General features: G+C 48.0%; 1 pseudogene; it reads left to right on the forward strand.

Moving 5' to 3' along the window:
- The first annotated feature begins 3304 nt into the window (after positions 1-3304).
- On the forward strand, positions 3305-5109 carry LOC146177441 (uncharacterized; annotated as a pseudogene).
- Positions 5110-27930: the final 22821 nt, after the last annotated feature.

Genomic DNA, 27930 nt, shown 5'->3' on the forward strand with positions numbered 1-27930 from the left:
CGCAAGTGGAGGCTTCATCCCTCACCCCCATGGCCTCACAGCGGTACTACTGACAGATCCTCAAAGGGTGCTTGCACCAGTTCTGCTTTCGCTTCGTCTTCACTCTCTTAGCCTACTGAGACGCCCGCAGGCCTCAGCAGGCCATGGTTTTCACCAGAGGAGGAGTGAAGACAGTCTCTAACAGCGCCTCCAAGGATCCTCGCTGCTGGGTCACACAGGGTTGCCCCTACCCCTACCCTGACTTTAGTCACCGGGTATTCCCCAGCGGCGTCCTTACATAAGGACTTAGCCGGCACAGTAATCCCTGGACTGCACCGGCGGGTGAACAGACTTATTTGCCGCTACGAGAAGTGGTCATCTCCAACTCCAGCGGCTACCATTCTTGCATCACAGGGAGTCGGGAGCTCCCCAGCCTTATGCCTAGTCCCGTTTCTTGATAGGGTACATCATCGTTAAAGGCTGTCATTTTCGATGGGCCTCACCGTAGCGGTTCATAAGCCCGAGAATCTATCCCACTTTAGTGGAATGTACTTCCTCAGATGGTGCCAGTCTCCGAGGCTCCAGTCGGCCGTCTGAGCATTCACCAGCGTGGCCTCTCTCGATTACAGGAGCGCGCCATTGCTCCAAGCCTTATTCCTCAAGGTTTCATCGCCAATGGTTGCACCCCGCTCGGTTACAGGAGGACGCAGCCCCTCCCAGTAACCAACCAAAAGTTAATCCACCCATCATCGAAAAACTGCCTTAGTTTGCTCGATGAGAAATTACTGCCACCAGGCTGACCTTGACCTGTCCCTCTTTGTTAGGCCGCAACTGAGTCCTCTCCACTTCCGCGGAGGGCTCTCGGGTGCCTGCTCACCCGTGTTGTAGTTGCGCGCCAGCCATCCTGTGGCTTGGCATTTACGGGCCTTCGCCAGACATATGAGCCTGGCTATGGGAGAAAGCTTTATGCAACACACTTTCCGTCTCTAATAGGGCACCCGCGTTTTTTTAATTGCACGTTGACATTTAGACCACTGGGCAGAAATCACATTGCGTCAATCACCGATCAACGGCCGTCGCAATGCTTTGTTTTAATTAGACAGTTGGATTCCCTCGGTCCGTGCCAGTTCTGACTTGGCTGTTTGTGCGTTATGTTTAAGCAATGTGTGATGCCAGGTGACTTGTTTTCGCTCATCGAAGAATGATATGCATCAGCCCTTACTTTCTTGCACCTGAATATGCAGTCAGTTTGAAATAAGAGCGATGAATTTTGTGCCCTCCTAGAACAATTTCAGTTTCATTTCATGGTCATCATGATGTGCGAGACATGGTGCAGTGACGCCAGTAATGTTATTCATCTTCATCGTTGCAGCCCAGTAATTCTGAATCGGCAATGTAAATGCGGTGGTGGTGTTTGTTTAGATTGTAAGTGTGGAAATAGCTAGGCATATATTAATGACTTATCACTGACTACCGATCATTAGGAAGGTATTTGTATAAAAAGTGGTAACTTTGTTCTCTGTGATGTAGAAGCCACCTGAGGGTGACATAAACCAGTTCTTCGCTTACTTAGATTTGGTGCTTTTTCATTGCAAATGAGCGTAAATACAAAATGGTTCTTGGTGGGACTTTCACATCGACATACGTTTTTGCAATGCGAAACAAAAAGAAACTTTAATGATCCTTGATTCACATTACTTTTACAACGTTGTAAAAATCCCCACACGCATTACTGCGAATAGTGCAATGGCGATTGACCTATTTATTACAAATATTCCCGATAATGATGTACTAAGTGGTACTGTAACAGCAGCAATTAGTGACCATTTACCTAAATTTCTCGTTGCCGATTCAAAACGTATGCCCACAAATAATTACAAGCAAACTTTTATTGTTTAGGATATTACAGAAAATTCACATAAGCTGCTTCGAAATGATACAGCCATCACACACTGGGATGACTTGCTTCGTTATTCTTTGCCCAATTAGGCATATGACCATTTTATTTCCCTGTTTTGTTCAATATAGAAAAAACATTGTCCATACAAAGTAGTAAGGAAACCTAACATGCGCGATAGCCTTGGATGACAACTAAATTGCTAAAAATGATACAGAAGGAAACAACGTTGTATCACAATTTCCTTGCAAGTCGTGACCCAGAGGTTCTAAAAGATTTTAAAAAGTATCGGACTTTATTAAACAAGTGTTTGAGAAAGGCAAAGCGCGAATATTATGCACATCTGTTGGATAGAATTACGGATTCCAAACAAGCTTGGAAGAAACTTAGATAAGTTCTGCCTTCCAGGTATCAGACAGGAAGTTTGCAAATAAATATAGATGGACAACAAATCGAGGAAAACGCTCTTGCAGAAAAATTTAATTAGATTATTTTTATCATTATTTTCGAGCCCTCATATTTCTGACGCCCTGCAGTATTTATCTGCCCCGGTGGGAAATTCCGTATTTTTAAAATCTACTGACGTGTGCAAAGTCTTCAATTTATTCTGTGCTCTGAAAAAAAAAAGCAAATGCGAGGATATAGACAGAATAAGAATGCAGCTGGTTAGCTTTGTGATTGATCTGATTGCTTCATACCTAACCAATATTTATGACCAAGTTTTGTATACCGGTGTATTTCCTGAGAAACTCGAGAATGCTGAAGTGACAGTATCGTACAAAAGCGGAGAAAAAGATAACTTAGGAAATCATACGCCTATCTGAATATTACCAATATTTTCAAAACCTCTGGAGAAAATAGTATTTATAAGACTCAATAGTTTCTTTGATGCTAATTGTATTATTGTATCATCGCAATATGATGTCCGGTCAGGTCGATCTACTGAGACCGCTCTCCTTCATCAATAGGAACTAACCGCCAAACTCTGAAAGCTTCCTTTCCGTCGGCCTATTCCTAACCTTATGCGAGGCCTCCTTTCCGCATGTTTTTGATCTAGGAAGTCAGCGTACTCTGAAAGCACCCCTCACGCCTCCTCAAGTAAGGAACGCATGCCACGCGTCTGCGTTTGAGGGTAGCGCCAGAAGCTTTACTCGAACGCTTTTATTCAATAATAAAAATACACTTTGTTGCACAGTTTTTCATTTAATTACTGACATACAGGCGTGTCGCCGTTTTCTTTCGATTTCGTTTACTAAACCTGAAACATTGCTAAAGGCGACCGCCAGCTGGCGGCCGTCTATCAACACTGATGAGTCGAGCCGATGTCAACTCTTTGCGCTGCAAGTACACGACCTGTGCACGCCGCCACGCCGCTTCAGCGTTGTTTTTTTGGATCACTACCTGAACTCACCACCGAAGGAGACGACCATGCCTGGCAAAGCATACTTTACAGAGAAAGAGAAGAACCTGTTGACGGAGCTCATCCGACAGAGCAGCTCTGTGATCGAAAACAAGCGTACGGACTCTGTTTCGCTCAGCGCGAAAAGCAAAGCGTGGGAGAGACTTTGCGAAGAGTTCAACAGTAGGCCCTTCGTACGCCCTCGAGAGCCGAAGCAGTTAAAAAAGTTGTAGGATAACAAGAAACAGCGGTGGAAGCGAGAGAAAGCGAAGCAAATACGAGACGTCATGGCGACAGGTATGTACTACATACGTACTACAGTACGTTTTTCGCCTCTTCCGCGTAGCCGCAACTACTAGGCCTGTTTTATGCATGTACTATATGCATACATTTCAGGAGGCGGGCCACCCCCACCACCTATGGACGATCAGCTGGCGCAAGTTGAAGCAGCTGTACCGCACCTTGCCGTGCGCATACCTAACTCTTACGACAGCGACCGCCCGCTGGAAACTGGACCATCGGCATCCGTTGCCGAAATACTGGACGGCATGCTGCGCGACAGCGCACCAGATGACAGTGACGAAGGTGCGTAATTTTTTTTTTTAATTAGAAGACTTGCCGTGTGGCATAAGATGGGGTAAGTCGTGTAGGCTGTTTTTATCAGGGAACGTAAACTTCATTTGTCAGATACGCTGTGGAACGAAGTAGGCTGCTCGCGCGAGAGTGCGTTCTCTTAAAATATTGCAAGGCGCATGCAAAATTCTCGCTACTGTTGAAATCATGAACGTAGCGATAACTGTATAGCAATCAAGTTCGGCATGCAAATGGTGGAATTCATTTTTGTTTCCAAAAATAAATTAATGGTACAAGTTGTCCCAGGAAGTCGTTTCCACAAAATCTAATGAATCGTTTGCCTCACTGCTGCAGTATCTATGCTTGTATTTGTTTGCATTAACATAAGATGCGTTATATTTTGTTTTTGTGCCACTATACCATAATGATTATCTTGACTGTACCCCCATACTGTATTGCCAAACAGGAGCTGTAGGTAATGTGCAAAAAAAAAATATGCATACCGTTCTGTTCTGCAACTGGGTTGGGACTTGCACGATTACTGACTGCTGATCTGCGCTGCGTATGTTTCAAAAGCAGCCGCTGCTGCTAACCTATATGTACTTTAACCGTTGCCAGGTCTCATTATTGCTGTATTTTATTTTTCATTTCGAAGTATGCTGAAAGTCCATCAGACAAAAACAGCAACTCTTGCACATAGTTACTTTATTTCATGTAACATATATGTGGATTTCATGTCGGAAGTATTTTTCGTTTTGCTTTTTGCAGAGCGAACACTGGAGCACAGCTCAGGTGATATGGCAGCTATGCAGTACACGGTGCACAGCTAAGTACACCACCCAGGGAAAGTGAAGATAGAGCAGCAGATGAGCCTGGAACCACAGGGCCTGAAACAACGGTGCATGGAACAGATGCATCTGCACATAACCAAAGGGCAGCAGCTGAACCAAGTGTGCAGCGTGCCCGTGGAGGCAGGCTAGCGCTGTTGCAGCAGAAGCTTGACGCCGAGCTCGAGGCTCGTTTTGATGCTATAAGGAGCGAAAAAAAGCACAAAGAAACTGACCACAGGGAAATGCTTCGGTGTCTCACAGAGGAGCATCAGAACAGAGTGAGCAACATGAGGGAACAGCATGCTGATGAGAGGAACAAGCGCAAGGTGCTGCATAAAATGCGGCTTCGCATTTTAAAAGAAAAAGAAAATGTGCAGAAGGTGAAGCAGGCTGTCCTCAGGGAGCAGCTGCAGGCAGATGACTCCAAATAGCAGAATTCTAATTTCGCACTCTTGCAGTGAGGACTATGGATACCAAATTTTAGCCGAGTGTTTGCTTTCAGATGATGCGTTAGATATTGTAATACATGGATGGATGGATCACCAAGAGTCAGTTGCCTACAACTGCAAAATAATTGAATTTCTTCTTGATGTTACTTTGGTTTCATTAACTGAATGATGCCTGTGACACGAAGTCGGTGTTTAGTCACGAGAAATGAAACAATCACTGTAGCTAAAGGTGAACAACATGAAGTAGCGGCTCAATTATTTTTTACCATTTCTAGATGAATTCCTTGTGGTCCATCTGTTATAATGCCAAACGCATACTTGAAATAAAACATACAAGCAACAATTTGGTGACCTATATTATTTTAAGCATTATGCTCAAATACAATCACGAGAATGTAGTTACGGCCATAAGCACATTCCATCACAGATGACAAACATAATCCTCAACTTTAATTTTATTTTGCAGGCGACTAGTCAATTATTTAATTTTTTCATGTGTTTCGATGTCACCTGTGCTTGTGAGTTTATAGCCAATGTGTGCTTGCACCCTATAGGAGCACGATGTGGTAACACTTGATGCTGCATGCCCATGGAGACGAGGAAGCGACGATGTGACAAATGACAACAATGCATGTGCCAAGAGCGGTGCTTGCAACTTCATTATGAAGCCACAAAACATGCACAGTTTCTGAGCGCAACTCTTTCTTTTGTTAGCTCAGTGTGTTTTTTAAATGTGTTCAAGTTCCAATAAAATCTTTAAACTAGTGCTTTCGACAATGAGCCTCCATTTGCTTTTCATTCAAACACAACAAAGCTTTATGCACAGCACAGTTGGCATGCTGTATTTTGCTGAGGACTGTCTCTGCCTGACTGAACAGATACACACTGTTTGGGGCTGAAACATAAGAGATAGCCTTTTCAATCAGTAATGTATTGCTGATAGTAATGGCTTTACCTTTGTACAGAGTCCACTCCATCATATCAGTGCCCAGAGGAAAAGCACCGGCGAATGAGGCAGCTACGGGTTTGTGTACCCAGAACTGCATCGGATTCCTCTGGGGTGTAATTTTCACCCAGGTCGGGGTCTTCCTCTTCAGGACCTGGGCAAGGGTCTTTCATTGCACATGCAATGTTGTGCAAAGCTGCACAAGCTGTTATAATGGCTGCGGACCGGTCAGTGGCCGTCAGCAGCTTTACTCTTAGGCATGCGAAGCGCCTCTTCCAGACACCAAAGGCCCGTTCCACGGTATTTCTGGTTCTGATCTGGGTTGTGTTGTACCTGTTAGGCAGAAAGTGTGCAAATAATTCATTAGAAACAAGAAATCTGTTTTAGTGCAAATTCATTCATGCACACAACCTCATGCATGTTTGACTTCAGTAAATGCGAGGAATAAAGTTGTTTCCCAGGCACCTCATTTTTTTAAACGTGTCTCTACATGCACACTTACAACCTCATACATGTTCAACTTCAGTAAATGCGAGGAATCAAGTTGTTTCCCAGGCACCATTTTTTTTAAATGTGTCTCTACATGTACTCTCTGAGAATTCAACGAGTGTTCTCTTGCACCCCATTATTATATCACCACATACCTCTTTTCTGCACTTGTTCGAGGATCCCTCAGAGGTGGCACCAGAAATGGTAGACAGGCATAGCCCTGGTCTCCAAGGAGAACGCCTGGCATAGCTCCTTGCTCATACAGAGCCATTACTCTGCTGTTTGCAAATATCCGGCTATCGTGGACGGATCCAGGCCAGCTTGCGACAACGTCATAAAACTGTAGCTCTGGACCAGTGACAGCCTGTGAGGAAAGAAATGTGCACGGTTCAAACATGAGAAAACAATTTTAATGCCTCAATGCAGAACTACTGCCTACAAGCTCTCGTTCTTTCCAAGAACGACAGCTGATTGGAACAAGTTACCTTACAATGTAGCAACCTTATTTCCAGAATAATGTTCATATGCAAAGAGTTCCAGCCAGTAAGTTTAGCATATGTTTGATTCTTCCAGTGAATGCCCTTGATATGTTCCTTTTTTTTTCTTTGTGTTTAGATGGGAATGTATTATGCGATTATCTCAAGTTTATAACCTAATGTGTTCCACAGGAACATTACTGTGCGCAATTTGTTCTTCTATATTGTAATCTGTTGTAGACCAAACATTGTACATGTTGTAACCACTCTTGCCTAGGTTACCAAAAAGCACTGTTTGGCATGATTTTGCTTGCCGGTTTAGCACTGAAGAGACTGGTGCAATGTTAAAACGTCTTTAGTTGGTCTGCTTTTGGTAGAAAGGAAGGCTCAGTGCCTCAGTTCTTGGTGGACACCTACACAAGAAAGCTTTCTGCTCGCCTCTAACGATAGTGTGAGGTTTCGCACCAAAACAACATGAACGTGGCATATATATGTGACAAATGCGCGGCCTCGAGCCGAGACGTAAACACTCTCCCGCTCGTCGGGAGACAGTTATCAAAACAAGCACGAAAAAAAACGATGGCAATGCATACACGAAGACCTTCCAATATCGAAATATCTCGTACCTGGAAATCCTAAACATGATATAAAGTGCACACGTCTCAGCGGAAAAGAAACGACGGAAGCTTACCTGTACGTTAATGGAGAAGGCTCCCTTCCGATTGCGGAACACTTCGGCGTTTTCTCCTCCCGGGCTGTCAATGGGGACATGAGTACAATCAATGCACCCAGTGACGCCGGGAAACCGGCCAATGTTGTAAAAGCGAGCCATGACTCCTTTTGTCTCCGCTTCTTTGGGGAGCTGCACATTCTTTGGGAACAGGCGTGAGCATACGGCTTGTGTTGCTTCCCAAACGCAGCGCGACACGGACTGCTGCGAAACATTGACGAGGTCACCGATCACAGTCTGCATCGCACCGGTGCCGTAGAAGCGAAGCGCGATAAGCACCTTCAGAAGCGGTGGAAGCGGCGCTCCTCTCAGGTCGGTGTTGGCCTTCGTCTGCAGCTCCGCCAAGATGGCCAGCACGGACGCCTTGGCAAATCGGAAGCGAAACGCGAATTCCTCTTCCGAGTAGATTTCCATAGGATTTGTGACATCGCGAAGTGACTTAGCAGTAGGGGGATAAATGTACGCTTCATCGAAGGCACATTCACAAGCACGAGTAAAAAAATCACTGCGGTCAACCGCGTAGCTGTCGGCCCACTCTGCCATTTTCTTCCCGACTGCGCCAACCAACGCTCCCACGCTCCTGCGTCACAACGCCGGGATCGCCTCGCTCGCGTCTCGTCGCGCGCGCGCGAGAGTGGGGTCACGTGTGGCAGTAGTGAGGTGAAGCGCGTTTTCCAGGGCGCGGAGCTCGACGAGGGCGCATGAAGGCAGCTACTAGCTACCTTGCTACAGAGGAAGCACCGAGGACGGGTTTGCTAAAGGCTCCTCAGTAAGGAAGCTTCCAGATTAACATGAAGAAACCTAACCGCGGTGAAGGCTTCCTTACTGAGGTAAGGAAGCTTTTAGAGTTTGGCGGTAAGTTTAAGTAATATTGAAAAGAGACAACTAACGCTAGGGCTATTTGTAGATTTTTCGAAGGCGTTCGACACAATCAATCACAATATCTTACTGGAGAAACTCTCTTGTGTTCGTGGTAGCTCTTTTAATCTCGTTAAAAGCTACTTGTCAGGTCGATATCAAGCAGTAGGTATTGGAAATGAAATGACCTCATTACAAAATAATAAGCATGGCGTACCTCTGGGGAGTACTTTGGGTCCACTGTTTTTCAATGCTTACGTTAATAACATTGTATCCTTAGATAACACCATAAATTACGTTATATATGCCGACTACATACGTGCATTGTTTACAGGAAATAATGCAAATGACCTTGTTCAAACCGCAAACATATTCTTAGACAAACTATGTAAATGGTCAAACGCAAACAGTCTGGAAATAAACTGTTCCAAACCAAAAGCAGCTCTCTTTCAATGTAAACAAATTAACGTTCTCATTAATCAGCGGAAGTTGAACAATACTGAAATCAAATGAAATCAAATCAAATTTTATTTTCCTTTGCACAAAGTACAAGGATGGAGCAGCCGCGAAAAGCTACTGCTACCAGCGGCTTTACGAGGCGACTGCCCCCACTCATGACAGCAGCAGAGGCATAATATGGAGCAATCCACTATCAAAATAACAAAATGAGAGTTACAAATGTACTGTATTACGAGACCATATATACAGTGTCACAAAAAAAGGAAAAATAAGGGAAAAAAATCTCACTATCAGAATAACGGAGCGCTACAAATATACTGTCATACGAGCCAACATATAGTGTTTCACAAGAAGGGAACATGGGAATGACGGATCAAGAGGAAAATCATGCTGAGTTCATATTTCACATTGTTGGATTATTATACCCCAAAAACAAATGTTTCAAACATCTTTTAGACGTCGTAGTTATATCTTAGCAGGGTAGATGTGTAGGCCAGTTGGTGAGACATAAGGAAAATAAAACCGCAGCAGACTTTTGGTTGCTTACATTACAAATTGCTTCAAACCGCAGAAGCAATTCCTCTTTTACAGATTATGTTTGTTATCATCCTTTTATCAACTTCCTCGTGCTGATTGTTGTTTTTTAAGTTTCGCCGAAGGTCTTGTTTGGTTTTCATGTTTCAGCCCACTTTACCTGATTGTAAGGTCACATGTGCCATCTGTCTTTAAAAGCCCCTGTTTTTTCAATAAACGTTTCAGTTGCCAGTACCGCCCTGTGTTGTCTCTAGCCTCCGTCCTGTGTCTGCTGCGGTTTTATTTTCCTTATGTAGTCATATCGATGGACTGATGAGCATAACTGTTGAGGAGAACTGGCAGAGTAAAGGTTAATGACTGTTGGGCATAGTTGTTTGGCGGAGCTGGTATATAGAACACATCTGGGCGACGTGTGTTGTATTTCTGAATAGTTGGCTTCAGTGTGGCGATGTTGTAAAAAAGGTTATTCTTTTTTACAGCTGTGGTGTACGATACGGTAAGACGGTAGTTATAATATTGCCACCCAGCGTTGCCAGGTGGCGCAAAACTGAGTGAAGGACGACGAAGTGTCGCTTGCGGGTTTGTTTTGCGTCTGTGCTGCTCACTGCTGTTGTATCGGAGCTAACCCCTTGCTATTCTTGATATCCTCAATCACCTTGTACGTGACATTCTGGTGGAGCTGCTGGGTAAGATCACCTATGCAAGAGTCTCCATCTGAAAGACGTCGCGCCAGCCCTGTGCCATTGGACACCTCCGTGCATCGCTCCAGTCGACGGCTCCAGGGACTGTCTCCGGAGTTTCAGCCATCACCCGCCGCCATGACATCTAGTGCTTCTGCTCAGCAGGTAACGGGCGTCGCACCGTCCTGTAACTACACCTTGCAGGCCCCTCGGGTACCGAAGTCTGTCCATGGTGACCTCTTTGAGGATGTGGAGGACTGGTTCCTTCAGTTTGAAACTGTCGCTGCTTTTAACCAGTGGGACGATACTGCCGAACTAAGGAACGTCTACTTCAGCCTTGAGGATGGCGCCCGGATCTGGTTCGAGAACCGAGAGTAAATGTTAACATCGGGGCGGGAATTCCGTCGTCAACTGCTCGAGGCCTACACTAGCGCGGATCGTCGCGAACATGCAGAACGTGCCATTCACTCCCGCATCCAGATGCCGAATGAGAGTGTCTAAGCGTACGTCGAGGACATGACGCGCCTCTTCAGGCGAGCCGATCCCGCCATGTCCGAGGACAAAAAGGTCAGGCACTTGATGCAGGGTTGGAAAGAGCAACTGTTCGCAGGCCTTGTGCGCAACCCACCGTCGACGTAAACGGATTCCTTGCGGAGGCCGCCACAATGGAAAGGGTGCTACAACATCGCGCCGCGGCTTATAACCGACCTCTCCATACTGGCACAACTGCGGAGTCATTTGCATCTTCCGAGCGGCATCCTGATGCTTTGCGTGAACTAATTCGCAGTGTCGTGCGCGAAGAACTGAGAAAGTTCTGGAACCCCCTGCAGCAATCGCCAGCTTCCGTTTCTGCTATAGTGCAGGAGGAGGTACGACAGGCGCTCAAGAGCCCTCTTTCGCCTATAGTTACGAGCCCGCCATTGCTGTCGAGGACCGAAAACCGTCCCACATATGGGGAAGTTCTGCAGAGTCAGGCTCCCCCTTCACCGCCACCCATTCTCGCGCCGCCTACAGTTCCGCTGCCCTCGGTGCAACCAGTGCAGTACTTCGACGAACGTCCCCTGCCCCGACGCAAAGTCGACATTTGGCGCACGCCTGACAGCCGTCCACTCTGCTTCCACTGCGGTGAACCAAGCCATCTCTACCGGGATTGTCCTTATCGACGCCTCGGTCTTCACGGCTTCCGCATCGGCTCTCCTCCTCCCCGGTTTGGTCAATGACCCCGAGTTACTGAAGAGTACCTGGCGGAACAGCGTTCACCTCGTTCGCAGCGTCAGTCCCGCTCCCCTTCACCAAGGCGCTCATCGACGTCCACCCAAGGTTCCTCGCGAGAGGGTCAAGGCCGCTCGTCTAGCCCGGGAAAACTGAAAACAGCGACATTCGGGGGCGAGGCCGCTGGTAGTCGCTGCGTTGAAGACCTCCCGTCGTCGCCGCTTCGATCTGACCGCGAGCTGCTGGTACCGTCCCCTAGGGAAGCCAAAAGCGTTTCTCTGGACATTCCTGTTATTTTAGACGGTCGTACTACAGTCAATGCATTAGTGGACACTGGTGCGGATTATTCGATTTTGAGTGGTCGCATGGCGACTGTTTTGAGGAAGGTGCTCACTGCTTGGCCAGGTGTGTACCTTCGAACCGCCGGCGGTCATATAGTTACCCCAAAGGGGATGTGCACGGCTCGTATTCAGATTAACAGATATGCGTTCGTCGTTAGTTGCGTCGTTTTGAGTGACTGTTCCCGTGACCTTATCCTCGGCATTGAATTTCTGCGAGAATACGGAGCTGTTATCGACCTGCGAAATAGACGCGTCACATTTTGGATGGGACAATCTGCCGAACGAGATAGTAGCAGTCCTTGCAATGCCGCACTTGGCATTTCCGCCGAGAGCGTCTCGCTGCCGCCGCGAAGCAGTGTTCTTGTGGAAGTTACCTGTGACAATTTCCGTGCCGGCGATGCTGTAGCGGAAGCGAACCATTCACTCCTGCTTGTTCAAGGCATCTGCGCTGCACGAAGTTTATTGTCGTTTCACAATGGCCTGGCTGCACTCCTTGTCACAAATTTTTCCAATGAGCACCGACACTTGTTTCCGGGAACTGCTATCGCTTTCGCTGACCCTGTTACGCACGATCCGATCTGTTTTACATCCACGACAGTCGCAACTAATGAGCCAACTCTTGATATCGACATTAACTGCCCCTTGTCGAAGGAGAAACGGCGGGCCTTAGAGCTACTCTTGCTGGACTTCAAGCACTGTTTTGCTTCTTCCTCGAAGGTTCGTCAAACGCCCATCACACAACATCGCATCATTACTTATGAAGACGCTCGCCCTATACGGCAGCAGCCTTATCGTGTGTCTGCCAAAGAACGAGAAGTGATCCAGACGCAGGTTCAGGAGATTCTGGATGATGATGTTGTGCAGCCTTCACAAAGCCCGTGGTCTTCACCAGCAGTCCTGGTCAAGAAGAAAGACGGCACTCTTCGGTTTTGCGTCGACTATCGGAAATTGAATAATGTGAGAAAGAAAGATGTATACCCGCTGCCGCGCATCGATGACTCACTGGACATATTGCGACGTTCGAAGTATTTTTCATCTATTGATTTGAAAAGCGGCTATTGGCAAATCGAAGTAGACGAAAGAGACCGAGAAAAGCCGCATTTGTAATTTCAGATGGCCTATATGAATTCAAAGTACTCCCATTTGGATTGTGCTCTGCCCCAGCTACATTCCAAAGGATGATGGACACCGTCCTCACTGGCCTCAAGTGGCAGATCTGTCTTGTGTACTTGGACGACGTAGTTGTTTTTTCCGAAACATTTGACCAACACCTCGAACGCCTTCGAGCTGTACTGGAAGCGCTCCGTTCTGCTGATTTCACGCTGAAGCCCGAGAAATGCCACTTCGGGTATACAGAACTCAAGTTCCTTGGCTGGTGCTGGTTGGCAAATATGCGAGACCCATCGGGACGACTTGCACTCTGGAGTTTACGACTTCAGGAATTTGACATAACTATTGTTTATAAGTCAGGCCGCAAACACGAAGACGCTGACGCACTGTCACGAGCCCCCGTTGACACTGACGATGCTGCAGCCGATGGCGACAACGGCTTTCTAGGAGCTCTCAGTGCATCTGAGCTCAGGGATCGACAAAGAGCTGATCCAGACATCCTTCCATTCATCGATTATCTGGAAGGGCTTGATACGACGCTCCCTCGACGCCTATCTCGGCACATTGGTTCATTCTATATGCAGCAAGGCGTCTTGTATAAAAGAAACTCCCAAGGCCAAGAAAGAGCTTACCATCTGGTAAGCTTCGTGCGGATATTCTGGTAAGCATGCGAGCTTCGTGCGGATATTCTACTTGCTTGCCACGACGAACTGACGTCTGGTCATTTGGGTTACTCACGGACGCTTGCTCGAGTCCGCAACATGTATTACTGGCCAGGACTCTCCGCAACTGAAACGCTATGTAAGAAGCTGTCGCGAATGCCAGCGCCCTAAAACACCGCCCCTGAAGCCTGCCGGATTTCTCAAGCCCGTTAGAGCACCACGTATTCGGTTCGACCAAATCGGCATGGACCTCCTTGGCCCTTTCCCTTTGTCGCAGGCGGGAAACAAATGAATAGTAGTCGCTACTGACTGCCTGACCCGATACGCTGAGACAAAGGCAATCCCTCATGCCACAGCTTCCGAAGTAGCCGAGTTTTTCATGCATAACATAGTCTTGCGGCATGGCGCCCCTTCGTATGTAATTACCGATAGAGGGACAGCTTTCGCTTCGCAGCTCATCGACCACATCTTTGAGTTGAGTTACACGACGCATCGCAAGACCACAGCGTACCATCCGCAGAGCAATGGTCTTACCGAAAGTTAAATAAGACGATTGCGGACATGTCAATTTACTTCGATGTGCAGCACAAGACCTGGGACGAGGTGCTGCCATACGTCACATTTGCGTATAATACAGCCCAACAGGAAACAACGCGCTTCACACCATTTCGACTTGTGTACGGGCGTGAAGTTCAGAGCATGCTCGATTCCATGCTCCCGGACCCAGATGATAACCAGCTTCCCCCAGATGCCCAGCAGTATTCCATCCGCGCTGAAGAAGCCCGCCAGGTTGTCCGTGTACACGTCGGGCGGCAGCAGACCTCTGACGCCCACCGCTACAACCTCCGGCACCGCCAGGTTCACTACAAACCTGGGGACCAAGTCTGGGTGTGGACACCAGTTCGCTGTCCAGGCTTGTCAGAGAAACTCCTTTCCCGCTACTTCGGACCGTACAAAGTGTTACGTCGTGTGAGTGACCTCAGTTATGAAGTTATTCCAGACGGCGCCGCACTTTCAAAACGTCGAAAGCCCAGCTCGGACATTGTGCACAATGAGCGGCTGAAGCCGTACTACCAACGATAACGCACAGCCACCTCCTGTGACCACTCTCTTACTTGGCACACCGTTCTCACCGGCCGTCTTGACTTTTTTTCCATTTTTTTTCGCAATCTCGCGTCTCGTCGATTTAAATTATCGTCAAAGGTAGCGATTGCGTACTTACGTGATGCGATCAAGCACACAGACGATTCTGTTCAGAGGCGTCTCGATTACTGCCGACTGTAGTATTCTTTATGGGCATAATTGGCATTGACTGTACAGTAACTAGAAGCGCGCGGCCATACAGTTACTGTTTGTCCAGCATCAAAGCCCGTAGTAGTATCAAGATGGAACAGAAGACTGAATGATACTGTGTGCAAAGATGCGGGGTCGAACCTCAGCCGCTAGTCGATGGGGGCGAAAAGGAAGGCCCGTGTGTTCTGCGATGCCAGTGTACGTTAAACAAAAATTCCAAAGACCTCCACCACGGCTTCTCGCATACATTAATTACTTTGGGACGTATACACCAAACAAAACTCTATATATTAAACCAAACCAGAGGATGGGAAGTGCGCTAAGAAGCAAAAATTCATTTCGTTGTTTTTTCCCCTGTTCACAGATATAATATGGCGCATGCAAAAGAAACTTTTAATTACCCAGCGCACAAGTCGCTCGTTCTGCAACGACTATTTCAAGCCGTCTTCAATAACATTTTCTCTGCGCCAGCAGAACATTGCCATATGTCCTGCAGCATCACACTCAGTTTACGAGATGCGTGCAGCAAGTAGTATATAAATTGCTAGCTCAAAACTTTCTCGGGCAAGAACAAACTGCCATCGGAGTTTCCGTAGATAGAACCGAAGATTAGAGAACCATGATCTAGCAAAAGACGTCGGAGATAACTGGCGACACAGAAGCTTCATTTCATTACAAAGCGATGTCACGCGTGCCTTGAAAATGTGCAATGAAGGTGACTGGGTAGGAATAGGGTGATTGTCGGCCGTGTTGCTTTCGTAAATTGAGCTCGTATACACAAACGGCTTTATCCTATAGTCGAGAAACATATGCATAGTCATGCTCAAAAGGCCCAGTACGGCTGCTGCACCAGCTGATATCTGTGCGAAGCGTCAGAACGAAAATGAAATCCGAAAGTGTTGACAGCATGTCCGACAGCAAGCAAGCAGCGCGCGGAGCATACGCGCCGGGCTGCAGTGCTCTCCAAATTGAAGCTATGGTCAACTGCATACATTATCATCCTGCGCTGGCCCATGCGGCCAACAACAGCATAACCACCGAAGCTAGGCGGAGATTATGGACTCAGTTTTCGGCTTAGTTAAATGGTATAGGGCCGGCTACTCGTTCCCCTCAGGATTGGATGTGGGTCTGGCAGGAGCTGGCCAGGGCGGCGCTGAGAACAGTAGCGTCGGTTGCTGCCGAGCACAGGTGAGTTGACGTGCTACGGAGCGTGGTAGTCACTTACTGTATAAATAAGTGGACGCATTTTTTTTGCCCGTCCGTACACAAACATGCATCTGCCAAAAAGTCTGTTATAACTATGTCAACCTTGCAGGAGAACCGGCGGAGGGCTGCCAAACCCAGGCTCAGTCCTCAGTAAAACCGACGTTCACAATATTACGATCATCGGTCAGGACTGCGCCGCCGTTTGCAGAGCCCCCCGCAGTCTTCGGTGCCCGGCCAAGAACAGCAACCTCGCGGGTGAGGTACTTTTTACATATTAATGCATGCAGACATCTATCTACTTGTACAGAAATCCATAGAAAACTTATATGAAAGGGCAGGATGTAATATTTTGAGGCTGTTTTAGATGTGCACTGCAGACCGATTCGTACAGTGTTTCACTTGCATGTATATAACACAGACTTTGTGCCACGGTTACCATAACCGTGGCACATAACCACCTTCTAACAATCTGTTGCACTTCATCTACATCTGACCACGACTATACACAAAAAGTGTAGCTTTGCCCAATAAACAACTGTGCATTTGATCAAGGTGTCTATCGGGTGCTCTTATCCACACTCAGAGCATACATCGTCCCCATCAGCCTGACTATACCCACTGCAAGTCGAAGGCCTCTCCCATATTTCTCATGGAGCGTACATCAATTTCAAGTTAATTCGACCAGTTCGGGGACATTTATATTACAGTGGATCATTATGTGAAGAAGCCATTTCATTTTAGCAACCCTGCAGCAGTGGTGCTGTTATAGGTAGCAGGTAAAATGACATCATTGAGGCCATACCAGAGGTAGGGTATGACATGGAGGCATCAGAAGAATTTATAACTGTGCTTTTACACGAGCAGTGCGACAACTTTATACAACGTGTTTTTCGGTAATCATAACATTTTTTAGAGGAACATATGTGGCAACGGTCCCTTACAGACAAGAGTTCAGCCATGTTAACTTGTGTGGGCACTGCACGGAATGTGGCCACAATTCCCGAGAAGAATGAAATGATCGTGCTGAAAGCATATAGTGCACATTTTTAATTCAGTTACTAAAATCAACGAAGTCCACAGCATGAAAGCGCACAAATGTACGGAGCTATGCTTGCCAGTTGTGGAGCATATATTGTATAACACACAACATTCTCAGTACAACCATGAAGTTGGGTCAACACCTTGAAAATTTTGAGATTCACATTACAAACAGTATGCAACAAGTCCATGTGCATACACACAAACAAGCAATTATAAGATTGCTTTAGGCACAAGGTTGAGTTGAAATGTCTTGGTAAACAGTGCTGTACACAGGTTTGTAACAAAGAACCGACCTAGTACTCTTTACTTAAGGTCCTTTTGCGGGCGCAAGTCAGCCCAAATAAAGAGTTTATTTAGTGCAATCATCGACCCTTCATTTGTGTCGTCGACCTCGTCACCCCTACGTCACATCTGCTGGAGGTGCTGCCTTTGAGCCTTCAAGCGAAGATTCAAGCCGTGTTCCTGTCGCCCTGGAAGACCAGCCTACAGGCCACCGAGCCAGCCGCCGACTTCAAGGCCCACAACCCGAACACGGTCTGCTGCCTGACCCCATTCGATCTCGGAAGGCATCGACGATGACAATGGCGCAGCCTACAGCACCGGTTGTTTTCGTCCAACCCCGTGAGCCCCCCTGCTACCATGGACGACCGGATGAAGATGCTGGAGACTGGATGGACCTTTTCGACCGTGTGGCAGAATTCAACGGCTGGAACGACGCTGCGAGACTCAGGCAGGTCTACTTTGTTCTTCAAGGACATGCCCGAGTTTGGTTCGAAAATCATGAGGCAGCTATGAAGGATTGGGGCATTTTTAAGGAAGCGTTTTTGACTGCCTTTTCAAACGTTGTCCGAAAGGAAAGAGCCCAGGCCCTCCTTCAGTCAAGACTTCAACTTCCTAACGGGCCTGTCCTGGCGTACGTTGAAGAGATGAAGCGCCTCTTTCGCCGCGCCGACCCTAACATGGCTGAAGGTGAGAGAGTCATATTTTTAATGCGAGGCGTCAAGGAATCGGTTTTTGCAAATCTTGTCCGAAATCCGCCAAAAACCGTGGCGGAATTTGAAACGGAAGCGTCTGCCACCGAGAAGACGTTGTACGCCCGGATGCGCCACTACGAGCGACCACTTCAGCCAGACTACTGAAGCCACTACCCCAGCGCATCTGCAAGTGGAGAAAACCTTCGGGACCTCATCCAGAGATCGTGCGAGAGGAGCACCGCCGATTGATGCCATCCTCGCAACAACCCCAAGTGGCGACGCTTGCGGACGTCGTCCGTGAAGAACTCCAGCAGGCGCTGGGCGTTCCTCAAGCACAAGAATTCTAAATTGGGCGAGTTGGTGCATTCGCATTTTAGGAAACGCAGCGCAAAGACAAGGACAAAAAAGGAGGAAACACACACGAGCGCTTACTCACAACTGATTTTTTATTAGAAAAGCTAACAGAATATATATGGTACAAAAAATTATCAAATACATGTAATAAAGGGGTGAAATTGACAAAAATTGACAAAAATGTGGCAAAAGGCAAGTCTGCAAAGATACACAAAATAACACGTGAAAAAACTACTTGACCACTGATTCAAGGTATGTAATCTCTACTTTTGTTAAGTTAATGGAAGCTTCGCTAACACACTTATCCCCTCCTTTCATGATATGATATGCCTCTATAATTTCTCGTGTACGTTGATTGCGCGATGTGCCAAAAACAATAGTTTTATCGAAAATGGGGCGGCATTAACACTTCGTGCATTGTTTAGGCAAATTGTCTTGTGCTGTAGGGGTTAAATAATTTCTATGTTGAAAGAGACGGATATTCAAACAACGGCCAGTTTGCCCTATGTAGTATTTTCCACAAGAAAGAGGAATTTTGTAAATTACCGGCGTTCTGCACTGTACAAATCTAGATGTATGGTTAAAATAAATTATGGTTACCATGTTAACCATAAATCTAGGTTTGTACAGTGCAGAACGCAGTTCCGCACTGTACAAACTTACTTCGCGGTAAATCTGGACGCGGCAATACCCGGGCATGATTGCCAGCTCACTGCTCGTTGGAAGGCAGCGATTCGCCTTAGCGTCGCTTCGCTTCGTAAAGCTTATTCGGTGACGCGGAAAATATTTTATCAGGCCAGTGAAAATGTGTGCAACAGCAGCAATCCAAGGTCTGCAACCTAGCAATTCATTTGTGACCATAGAATGCTGTGAATCGAAAGAACGAACGGCGAATGCGCCCCACGCACAGCAGATCTGCCGCGTCTCCGCTGCACGGCCGAGCGCACGTCTCCCTACCAAACTGTTCTTCCCGCCGCGAGGGGCGCGCGCGTCGCACCGCGAGTTACTCCTGCACGGTGCCTATAAGGGAAAGTGGCGGCAGTGTACTGCGCGCATACGCCGGCTGAGACAGTTGAGTCATCGCGAGCACCGGCGTTGGAAAGTGCACGAAGACGCGTTTGAATTGCCGGATGATCAGTTTCGACGACTGTTTTGATTAGAGAGGGATATTGCTGTGTGGTTGTGCGACGAACTGGCTGGTGAACTAGGAGGCTTTCGAACGAGTGCGGTGTCAGTGCGGCGGACGGTGTTGTGCGCATTGCGGTTTTTTGCTACCGGCGGCATTCAAGCAGCCATCGGTAACGAGGTGTACATTGGGATGTCCCAGCCACAGGTTAGCTGCTGTGTGCATCGGGTGGCGAAGGCCATAGTGAAGGTTGACACGGAGCGCGGCTGGGTGGGTTTCCCACAAGACCCCCAAAAGAAGGCGGCGGCGAAAGAGGGCTACCTTCGCCTTCGCAGTATTCCCGGCATCGTTCGGTGTGTTGACGGCACGCTCGTTGCCATCGTGGCGCCGCGGGGTAATGCTGCTCACAAGGCAGCTTTCTATAGCCGCAAGGGCTACGGCGATGTGAACACCATGGTTGTGAGTATACTACTACTTTGTTATTAACCGCGTCTCTTTGGGTATACGTCGCAAGTTGAAAGCGGATGTTCACAAGTAATATTGTGCTTTATCTGTTTTCTCTCAGGTATGCGATGCCAACATGTGAATCCTCGCTATTGACACCCGCTGGCCAAGCTCGTGCCACGACGCTTTCGTGTGGCGGCATGGCTGGATGCATCAGGACTTTGAAGATGGCCTGCTGGACGGAGGGGAATTTCTCCTCGGTAAGCAGTAACAACCGTTATCGGCCATTAGGTTACACCAGTATATCGAGCCAAATCACTGTGCACTGGCCGTAATGTACTACGGGTACGTGAATGACTAGTGCTAGTCATGAAGGCTCGTTATAGTAGAATACACTTGCCTCGTGTATTTTGCCTTTTTTGCTTTCGTTACTGCGGCATGAACACAGCGTAAAACATTCTTGAAATGCATGATATTCACTTACCAAGAAATCTAGACAGCAGACCTGTGTGCGGCGCTCGTGTTGAGTATGAAATACTAAACTATTCGCAATAGTAGTGTAACGCTTGGTTCCAGCATGGAACAGGGGAATGCGAGCAAGCGAACAGTCACACAGACTCCAGCGACAAATGTAATTTATACTCGGCCGGCAGCCAGACACAGGGCAGTGTCACTGTCTGTTGATTTCTTCACGGCACAACTATGACAGAACGAAGTTTCTACATCTACATTACTACGGTTCTCGTTTAAACTTGGCAGTCATGCAGTGCTTCCGTGCCCTTAAATGTCATGGTTGACATAGCCTGGCTTCGGGCTACTTAGTAAGAACCTGAATAATTAAGTAATGCTGAGATCACGGCTAACTTTAAGATATTTTTTGTTATGCAGGAGACAGTGGCTACCCACTGGAGCCATGGCTCCTCACTCCAGTGGCAGGACATCCAATCGTAGCCTCGGCAGATGGCATGTACAATGCCGCACACGCTTCTATGCGATCTTTGGAGGAGCGCTGCATTGGCGAGCTCAATAGCTTCTTCCGGTGCCTCCAAAGGTACTAGACGCTCCATTACCCGCCGGAGCGTGCAGCCTTCATCATCGGAGCATGTGTCGCACTGCACAACCTCTGCCTGGGGGCGGCCCCCCTGCCAGTAGACGAGGATGCCACTGGGTACGACAGCAATGGTCGGCTGCTGCCTGAAGGTTACATGCCAGGACCTGGCGCCCGGCGGACCTACGTGCAGAGGCAAGCTGTCAGAAGGGACATAAGTGAACTGTTCCGAAGGCCACAGCACCAGCATCGGCAGTCATACCAATGTAGAGCACCGGACCATGTCTCGCATTTCCAAGCCTCCCTGTTCATCAGCAAGTTTTTCACACAGTCACACACCAGTATCCTTCCCTAATCGGAACAGTCGTCGAAACAGGCTGTCCGGCAATTCAAACACGTCTTCGTGCACTCTCCGATTCTGGTGCTCGCGATGACCCACCTGGCTCGGCAGCCGTGTGTCCTGCGATGTGTGCACATGGATGTGTGTGTGTCCATGCCAAGTTTATGGATAAAACAGTTTCAAAAGGCCAGCAAATGTTTGTAACACTCATTTTATTCAAAGTACCGATGAAGCATTTCATAGTGCTTCACTGTACTGCAGTACAAAGTTATTTTATCCCAACATTTCTGACCACATATGTTATACAACGACAGCAGAAGAAAATTGCAAAGATCGAACAACAGCTGCACTAACTGTCATGCAGACACGTAAGAACAAATGACAGGACCAAACCCAATATGATATTTAGGACAGCTTGAGGCAGTGTTATAGAAAGAAATTTTATAACTAAAACATATTGAAATGTGGTATTTGAACATTCGATATGTTTACCTCATTTCATTACATACCTCTGTGTTACGGAAAGCTGAGTGCGGTTCAGCACTGTACATGTCTATACACACTTTCAAAAACCTACACACCCTGTTTCCCCATAGCAGAGAGCAACTCCCCTCGAATGCTGTGCTAAGTAGCATTCTTTAACAGAGAAATTATCCGTCTTAATTAAGTTTTCATTGTCCACAGTACATTTCCTAAAGCGTAGAAACCTACACAATGTATAAAATATGTAAATATCATAGATAATGACATCAATATGGCGCCATGTGGCTGGAAGCTTTCGTCAATTGTAAAAAGCATAGCAATTCAATGATATTGCTGCTAAACAATGCATAACATGACTCGAGTTTTAGTGCGTAGTCAGTGTAGCGTGGTTAGACGTTATAAGTTATACAAATGTGTAAACATCACAAGATCGTACGTGAGTAGGTGCTATCACGAGAAAGCAAAGCATACAACATAGCCATGTACACTGGTGTGAACTACATGGAACGTCCCATTGACGTAGCTAAGCAGCTACATTTGCTTGGATAGCTGGTGGACACCTGTCCATTCGTGGTCGTTTTTGATACAGGTAAAACAAGAAAGACACTTGTTCACTCTGTGACATCAGGACACGTTAAAGAAGACGTTCGTACAAAAATGCTTCACAGTTCAAAATTACATGCCAAGGCAGTAAGCATGGACTACACAGCAAACATTCTGCGTCCCGCAGAAGGGGAAAAAAGACTGCACACCTTGTGGACTCCACAGAGGGGGAAATAAACTGTATACACCCTCTGTGTCCTGCAGAGCAAACAAGAAACAATATAAAGACTACCTATCTGCATGCTCCTTGCAAGAGAAAGCAAAAATAAAACTGTTCTTCCGTGGTAGTGCAGTGCCGACGGAGCTTGTCGGCTGCGACCAAGCATGTAGATCGAATGCTTCTCGATGGAGGTGAAAAACAAGACGGCAGTGTGCTGTGCGACGTCAGTGCACGTTAAAGAACCCCAGGTGGTTGAAATTACTCCATAGCCCTCCACTACGGCGCGTCTTATTTCACAAATTGATTTGGGACATTAAACGTCCCACGAAACACATAACGTCTAATAAACTGCTTTAAACAGCTCTGGAAGGCTACAGACATCTTGTTCTAGAACAAAACGTCTCACAGACATCGACGGAAAGAAGTTTCGTGGAAAACTTTTTTAGCACGTCTATACTAAGACGCCTTTTCAAAGACATCTCAGATATGTCTTTTGGAGACGTCAATTAGATATTTTTCCAAAGTCCTCTCAGCGATGTTTATTCAGAAACTTCACAAATACTTTTGTAGAAAGGGTTTACTTCTAAAGGTCCCCAAAAAAATTCTCCATGTTCCACCTGTTCACAATGTTGAATCCCTATTCAAATATTGTTCACGAATCACAGCAAACATTTTCTACGCATGATTTATCGCAGCCACGGAATTAAACAATAATTACGGCACATAAATTGTTAGACAGCTTTGCATTATTTTAATGTCGCAACTTGATTATTTGATAATCAGGAAGAGAAGGTAAGAGACCGCTTTAAAATAATCTCGAACTTTGAAACTGCTGCTCGTTCTAGCGGGTATCGAAGCCCCGTCATTTACGGTCGAGCTAACCTACCGCTCGTAAGGCTGCACTGGACTGCACACTGATCCTGAAAGACAGGGGAGGCATAAGAATGACAACACTTTTTTCATGCTACGAATGCCGGGCCAACACCAGAAAACCACCGTATTGGCGCTCGTAAGGCCGCACGTGGGTAGCATACGGGTCCTGAAAGACGACGGGAGGCACGCAAATGACATGCTTCTACTCCGGCTTGCCTGTGAGCACGAGAAAACCACCGCACTGTTTGTTGCTTGGGCAAGAGACCAGTCAGCAGGAGAGCCGATCGTACGCTCAAACATCGTTCCGCACGCTGATGTTTCGTGCTTTCGCCAGGAGTTCAGCCCCCTTTTCCACCAATGGTACTGACACCTCTGCCTCTGCTCCACGGAGCACACTGGAATCACCACTTCCGCTCACTAGATCCATCTGACGCGGATCTTGCTTTTCAAGGGCATGAATCATGGTATGCCATTCACCGCTCATTTCATTGTCAGCAAACTCTTCAGAGACCTTTGGGCCTTCCTCCTGGGATCCCACGCCTCCTCCTCCCTCCGACTGGTGCGTAACCGTTACAGTGCCCAGGTTCTTGTCATAGTCTATGTCTCTGGGTTGACCTCTATGATCATCAGTTTCCCTCATTGCCCGGGCCCTAGTGAAAACACATCCAACTTCATCAATCAGACCACCAAGGGCGACCGGAGCAACCTAAGGTCTGGTGACATCCCCACCAAAAACCCGTCGGGGAGCCAAGACCCTACTACCTGAAGGGGCCAATGCCCCTACTTTTTGGTGCCCCACTACACCAGCATCCAACCTAGCCAGCACATCCTTATGCATTTTGCCTTTGTGAAATGCAAGCCCTTTCTGCGTGGCAAAGGTTTTGCCACAGAACTCGCATTTTGCAGGGGAAGCCCCAGAGCTCCCCCCTGCACCAGAGGGCCCCCCCTCCACGTCACCACATACTGCTCTTGGAGCAGCCGCCGCTCGCCGGCTGCTTTGATTTTTCTTAATTTTACTCGTAGCGCCAAGATGAGAATCGCAGAGGCTTGCTAGGCACCTGAAACCTGCCTCCTGAGATAGGAGCCCTGGGCCAGAGGAGATCTTACACCCAGGTACCCCGTTCCTTCCCTTTAGCCTCAGTGACCATTAGGTCTCTGAGTTACCGTGGCTGACGTGAGCCGAAGCTCGGACGCGGGAAGGCCAACTGGGCTTGGAAAAATGCACCCGGGAGCGTAGTTGTGATCCGCGTGATCCGCCACAGGAAGAGTTTAGCTCGCCAAAAAGTATCCCCCGGGCTTACATGGGATCGCCCAGGCTGAGCCCCTCCCCAAGAGCTAAGTCCCACAAAATGGCGGACACCCACGCCGGGGACCGCTCTTGTCCCAGTTTACGTCTGGCCGTCGTCGAGCTGAAAAACTAATCCTGCAGCTCTCCCAGCGCGCGTGGCGGACTTGTCAACTACTGCCACCGCGTTGGTCGTGTTGTGGGTCGCACCCACGTGCTCGGGCAGGCGGGATCGCAACACCCCTGGTGCACTCCCATGACATGCACCCTTGCCAGACGCCTTCGCGCCCCCGACTTCGGTAACTCTCTTTGTGCTGCGCTCCACGCGAGAGCCCGATTCTACCAAATTTTGTTAAGCGTCTTGGATTGGACGCCGGCCCCGTTGCAAAACTCTTTTGGCACCTACCGCCTACGTACCGGAAGCGCGAGTGGAGGCTTCATCCTCCACCCCTCTGGCCTCACAGCGGTACTACTGACAGACTCTCAAAGGGTGCTTGCACCAGTTCTGCTTTCGCTTCGCCTTCACTCTCTTAGCCTGCTGAGACGCCCGCAGGCCTCAGTGTTTCCCGGGACGTCCCTGGCGTACGCAGAAGGGGGAGTGAAGACAGTCTCTAACAGCGCCCCCATGCCTCCTTGCGGGCTGGGTGACACAGGGTTGCCCCTACCACTGATGACATTACTCAGCGGGGATTCCCCTGCGGCGTCCTTACATAGTGACTTAGCCGGCACAGCCCATCCCTGGACTGCATCGGCGGGTGAACACGCTTATTTCCCGCTACGAGGTGTGGTCACCTCCAACTCCAGTGGCTTTCACCTTGGATTACAGGGAATTGGGAGCTCCCCAGCCTTATCCCTAGTCCCGTTTATCAATAGGGTACATCATCGGTAAAGGCTGTCATTTTCGGTGGGCCCCACCGTAGCAGTCATAAGCCCGAGAATCTACCCCACCTTAGTGGGATAGACTTCCTCAGAGTGCACAAGGCTCCGAGGTTCCAGTCGGCCGTCTGAGCATTCACCTGCGTGGCCTCTCTCGATTAGAGGGGCGCGCCATTGCTCCCAGCCTTATTCCTCAGGGCTTCATCGCCAATGGTTGCACCCCTCTCGGTTACAGGAGGACGCAGCCCCTCCCAGTGACCAACCAAACGTCAATCCACCCATCATCGGAAAAACTGCCTTAGTTTGATCGATGACAAATTAATGCCACCAGGCTGACCTGTCCCTCTTCATCAGGTCACAGCTGAGTTCTCTCCGCTTCCGCGGAGGGCTCTCGGGTGTCTGCTCACCCGTGTTGTAGTCCCGCTCCAGCCACCTAGAAGCATGGATTTACGGGCCTTCGCCAGACATGGGCCTGGCTATGGGAGGAGACTTATGTAACACAACTCCGTTTGGTTTGGTTTGAGGGGTACCCCTCAAACCAAACCAAACTGAAAAACTTCGAGTTTATATGAAGGAAAAATTACTATTAAAAAAACACACACCTAGCTTGCACTCAAAGGAAAAAAAAAACAATATTTAAACTTTACACCTTACTACCTTAATAAAAAACAACAACAAGCAATTCGGCTAGTGGCTGCGGCGGGTTGCGCAGCAGCAGGAGGACGAACGCCATAAGCTGAATGAATAATTCGTCATTGCGTATGACATCAGCCCTCCATTCCCACACAGCAGACCCGACGTCCCGAATGGCGGCCCCAACGTCTTTCATGTCAGAGCTTATCCCCTGCACTGCAGCTAGCAGGCGTCCCCTGTCAGCGCCAGGCGGCAGGCCAGTAATCGGCCCATGCTTGGCCATTGCCACTCTGGCCGACCAAAACTCAACGGCCCAACCTCGGCTGCCAAGTTCGGCCCGAGCTTGGGGATTGACAATGGCCTAAGAACGGCCGATCGTTGGCCATTCAGCTTGGGCCGACCTGATCGGCCAACCCATCGACTTCGGGCCGACCTACCCGACCAACCTGCTGCCGACTTGGCCGGCCTCAGGCCGAGATCGGGCCACACAACGAACTCACCGCATCGCCCCCTTGGCCAGTCTCCGGCCGAGGACGGGCCGCGGTACGCAATCAAAGCATTGCCAACCTGGCCAGGGGACAGCCGATGTCGGACTGTGGTACACTACCAACGCATTGCCGACTTGGCCACCCAACTGCCGAGCTCGGGCCATGGCGCACAGTCAGTGTGTTGCCGGCTTTACTTGCCCTTACCGTGCAAAACCAAAAATGCTTGGTCATGCACAGCTCTGCAGATTTTGTTTCAGTATTAGTTCAACCTAAAAATGAAATTTTTCGCTAGAAGCTATTAATTCAAATTAATAGCATTGCATACGTTTACGTTCCAGATTTTTCCAAAAATACAAAGTATTAATGGACAATTATTGAAATGCTATTATACACTGATAAGGTTTTTTTTTATCTCAGCATGCCACCATTTTGTCATAATTGAGCTTCAAACTTAAGTAAGCTTCAAACTAAGCAAGCACATGGAAACACAATTTTATTTAGCATTAAATACTGTGCAGAGAAAAAATAAATGGTTTCGGTCTTCGATCGGTCCTTAGCTTGTGTCTTTTGTCTTTCGTCGCTCGTTGCGGCCGCCGTCCCTGTCCAGAGCTCCTACTAGCCATCTTTTGGTGACATTTTCCACGAGCTTCATCGTTGCTGTGTTGCCCGAGGGCACGCTATCTCTTCTCACACATTCTGAAAAATACAAGAAAACTGCCAGCTTCTCCTTTTGTTATTGCATTTACAACTTTCACCCTGACCTAGCAGGAAATCAGTGTAGTTATCTGGCCATAGTTTACTCAAATGTCACATAAAGTGAAAGCCCGATCATTAATTCGAACCTCGATAACTTGAATGTTCGGATAATTGGAACTGCACTGATTGGTTCGGCCATGCTCTGCAGTGGTTTGTGCAATAAAAACCCGTTAATTCGAATGCGAGGGATAATTCGAACTTCGCGCCTACGCGTTTGGGTGACCTGGCGCCCAGCACATATATATGGCCAAAGAAACGCGCCTGCGTTAAGAGGCTGTGCACGTCATAATTAAACGAGGACAGAAGATAGAACAGAACGGGAC

This window comes from Amblyomma maculatum, chromosome 10, assembly GCF_055883805.1.
Source record: "Amblyomma maculatum isolate TAMU_Amacu chromosome 10, ASM5588380v1, whole genome shotgun sequence".
Lineage (NCBI taxonomy): Eukaryota > Metazoa > Arthropoda > Arachnida > Ixodida > Ixodidae > Amblyomma > Amblyomma maculatum.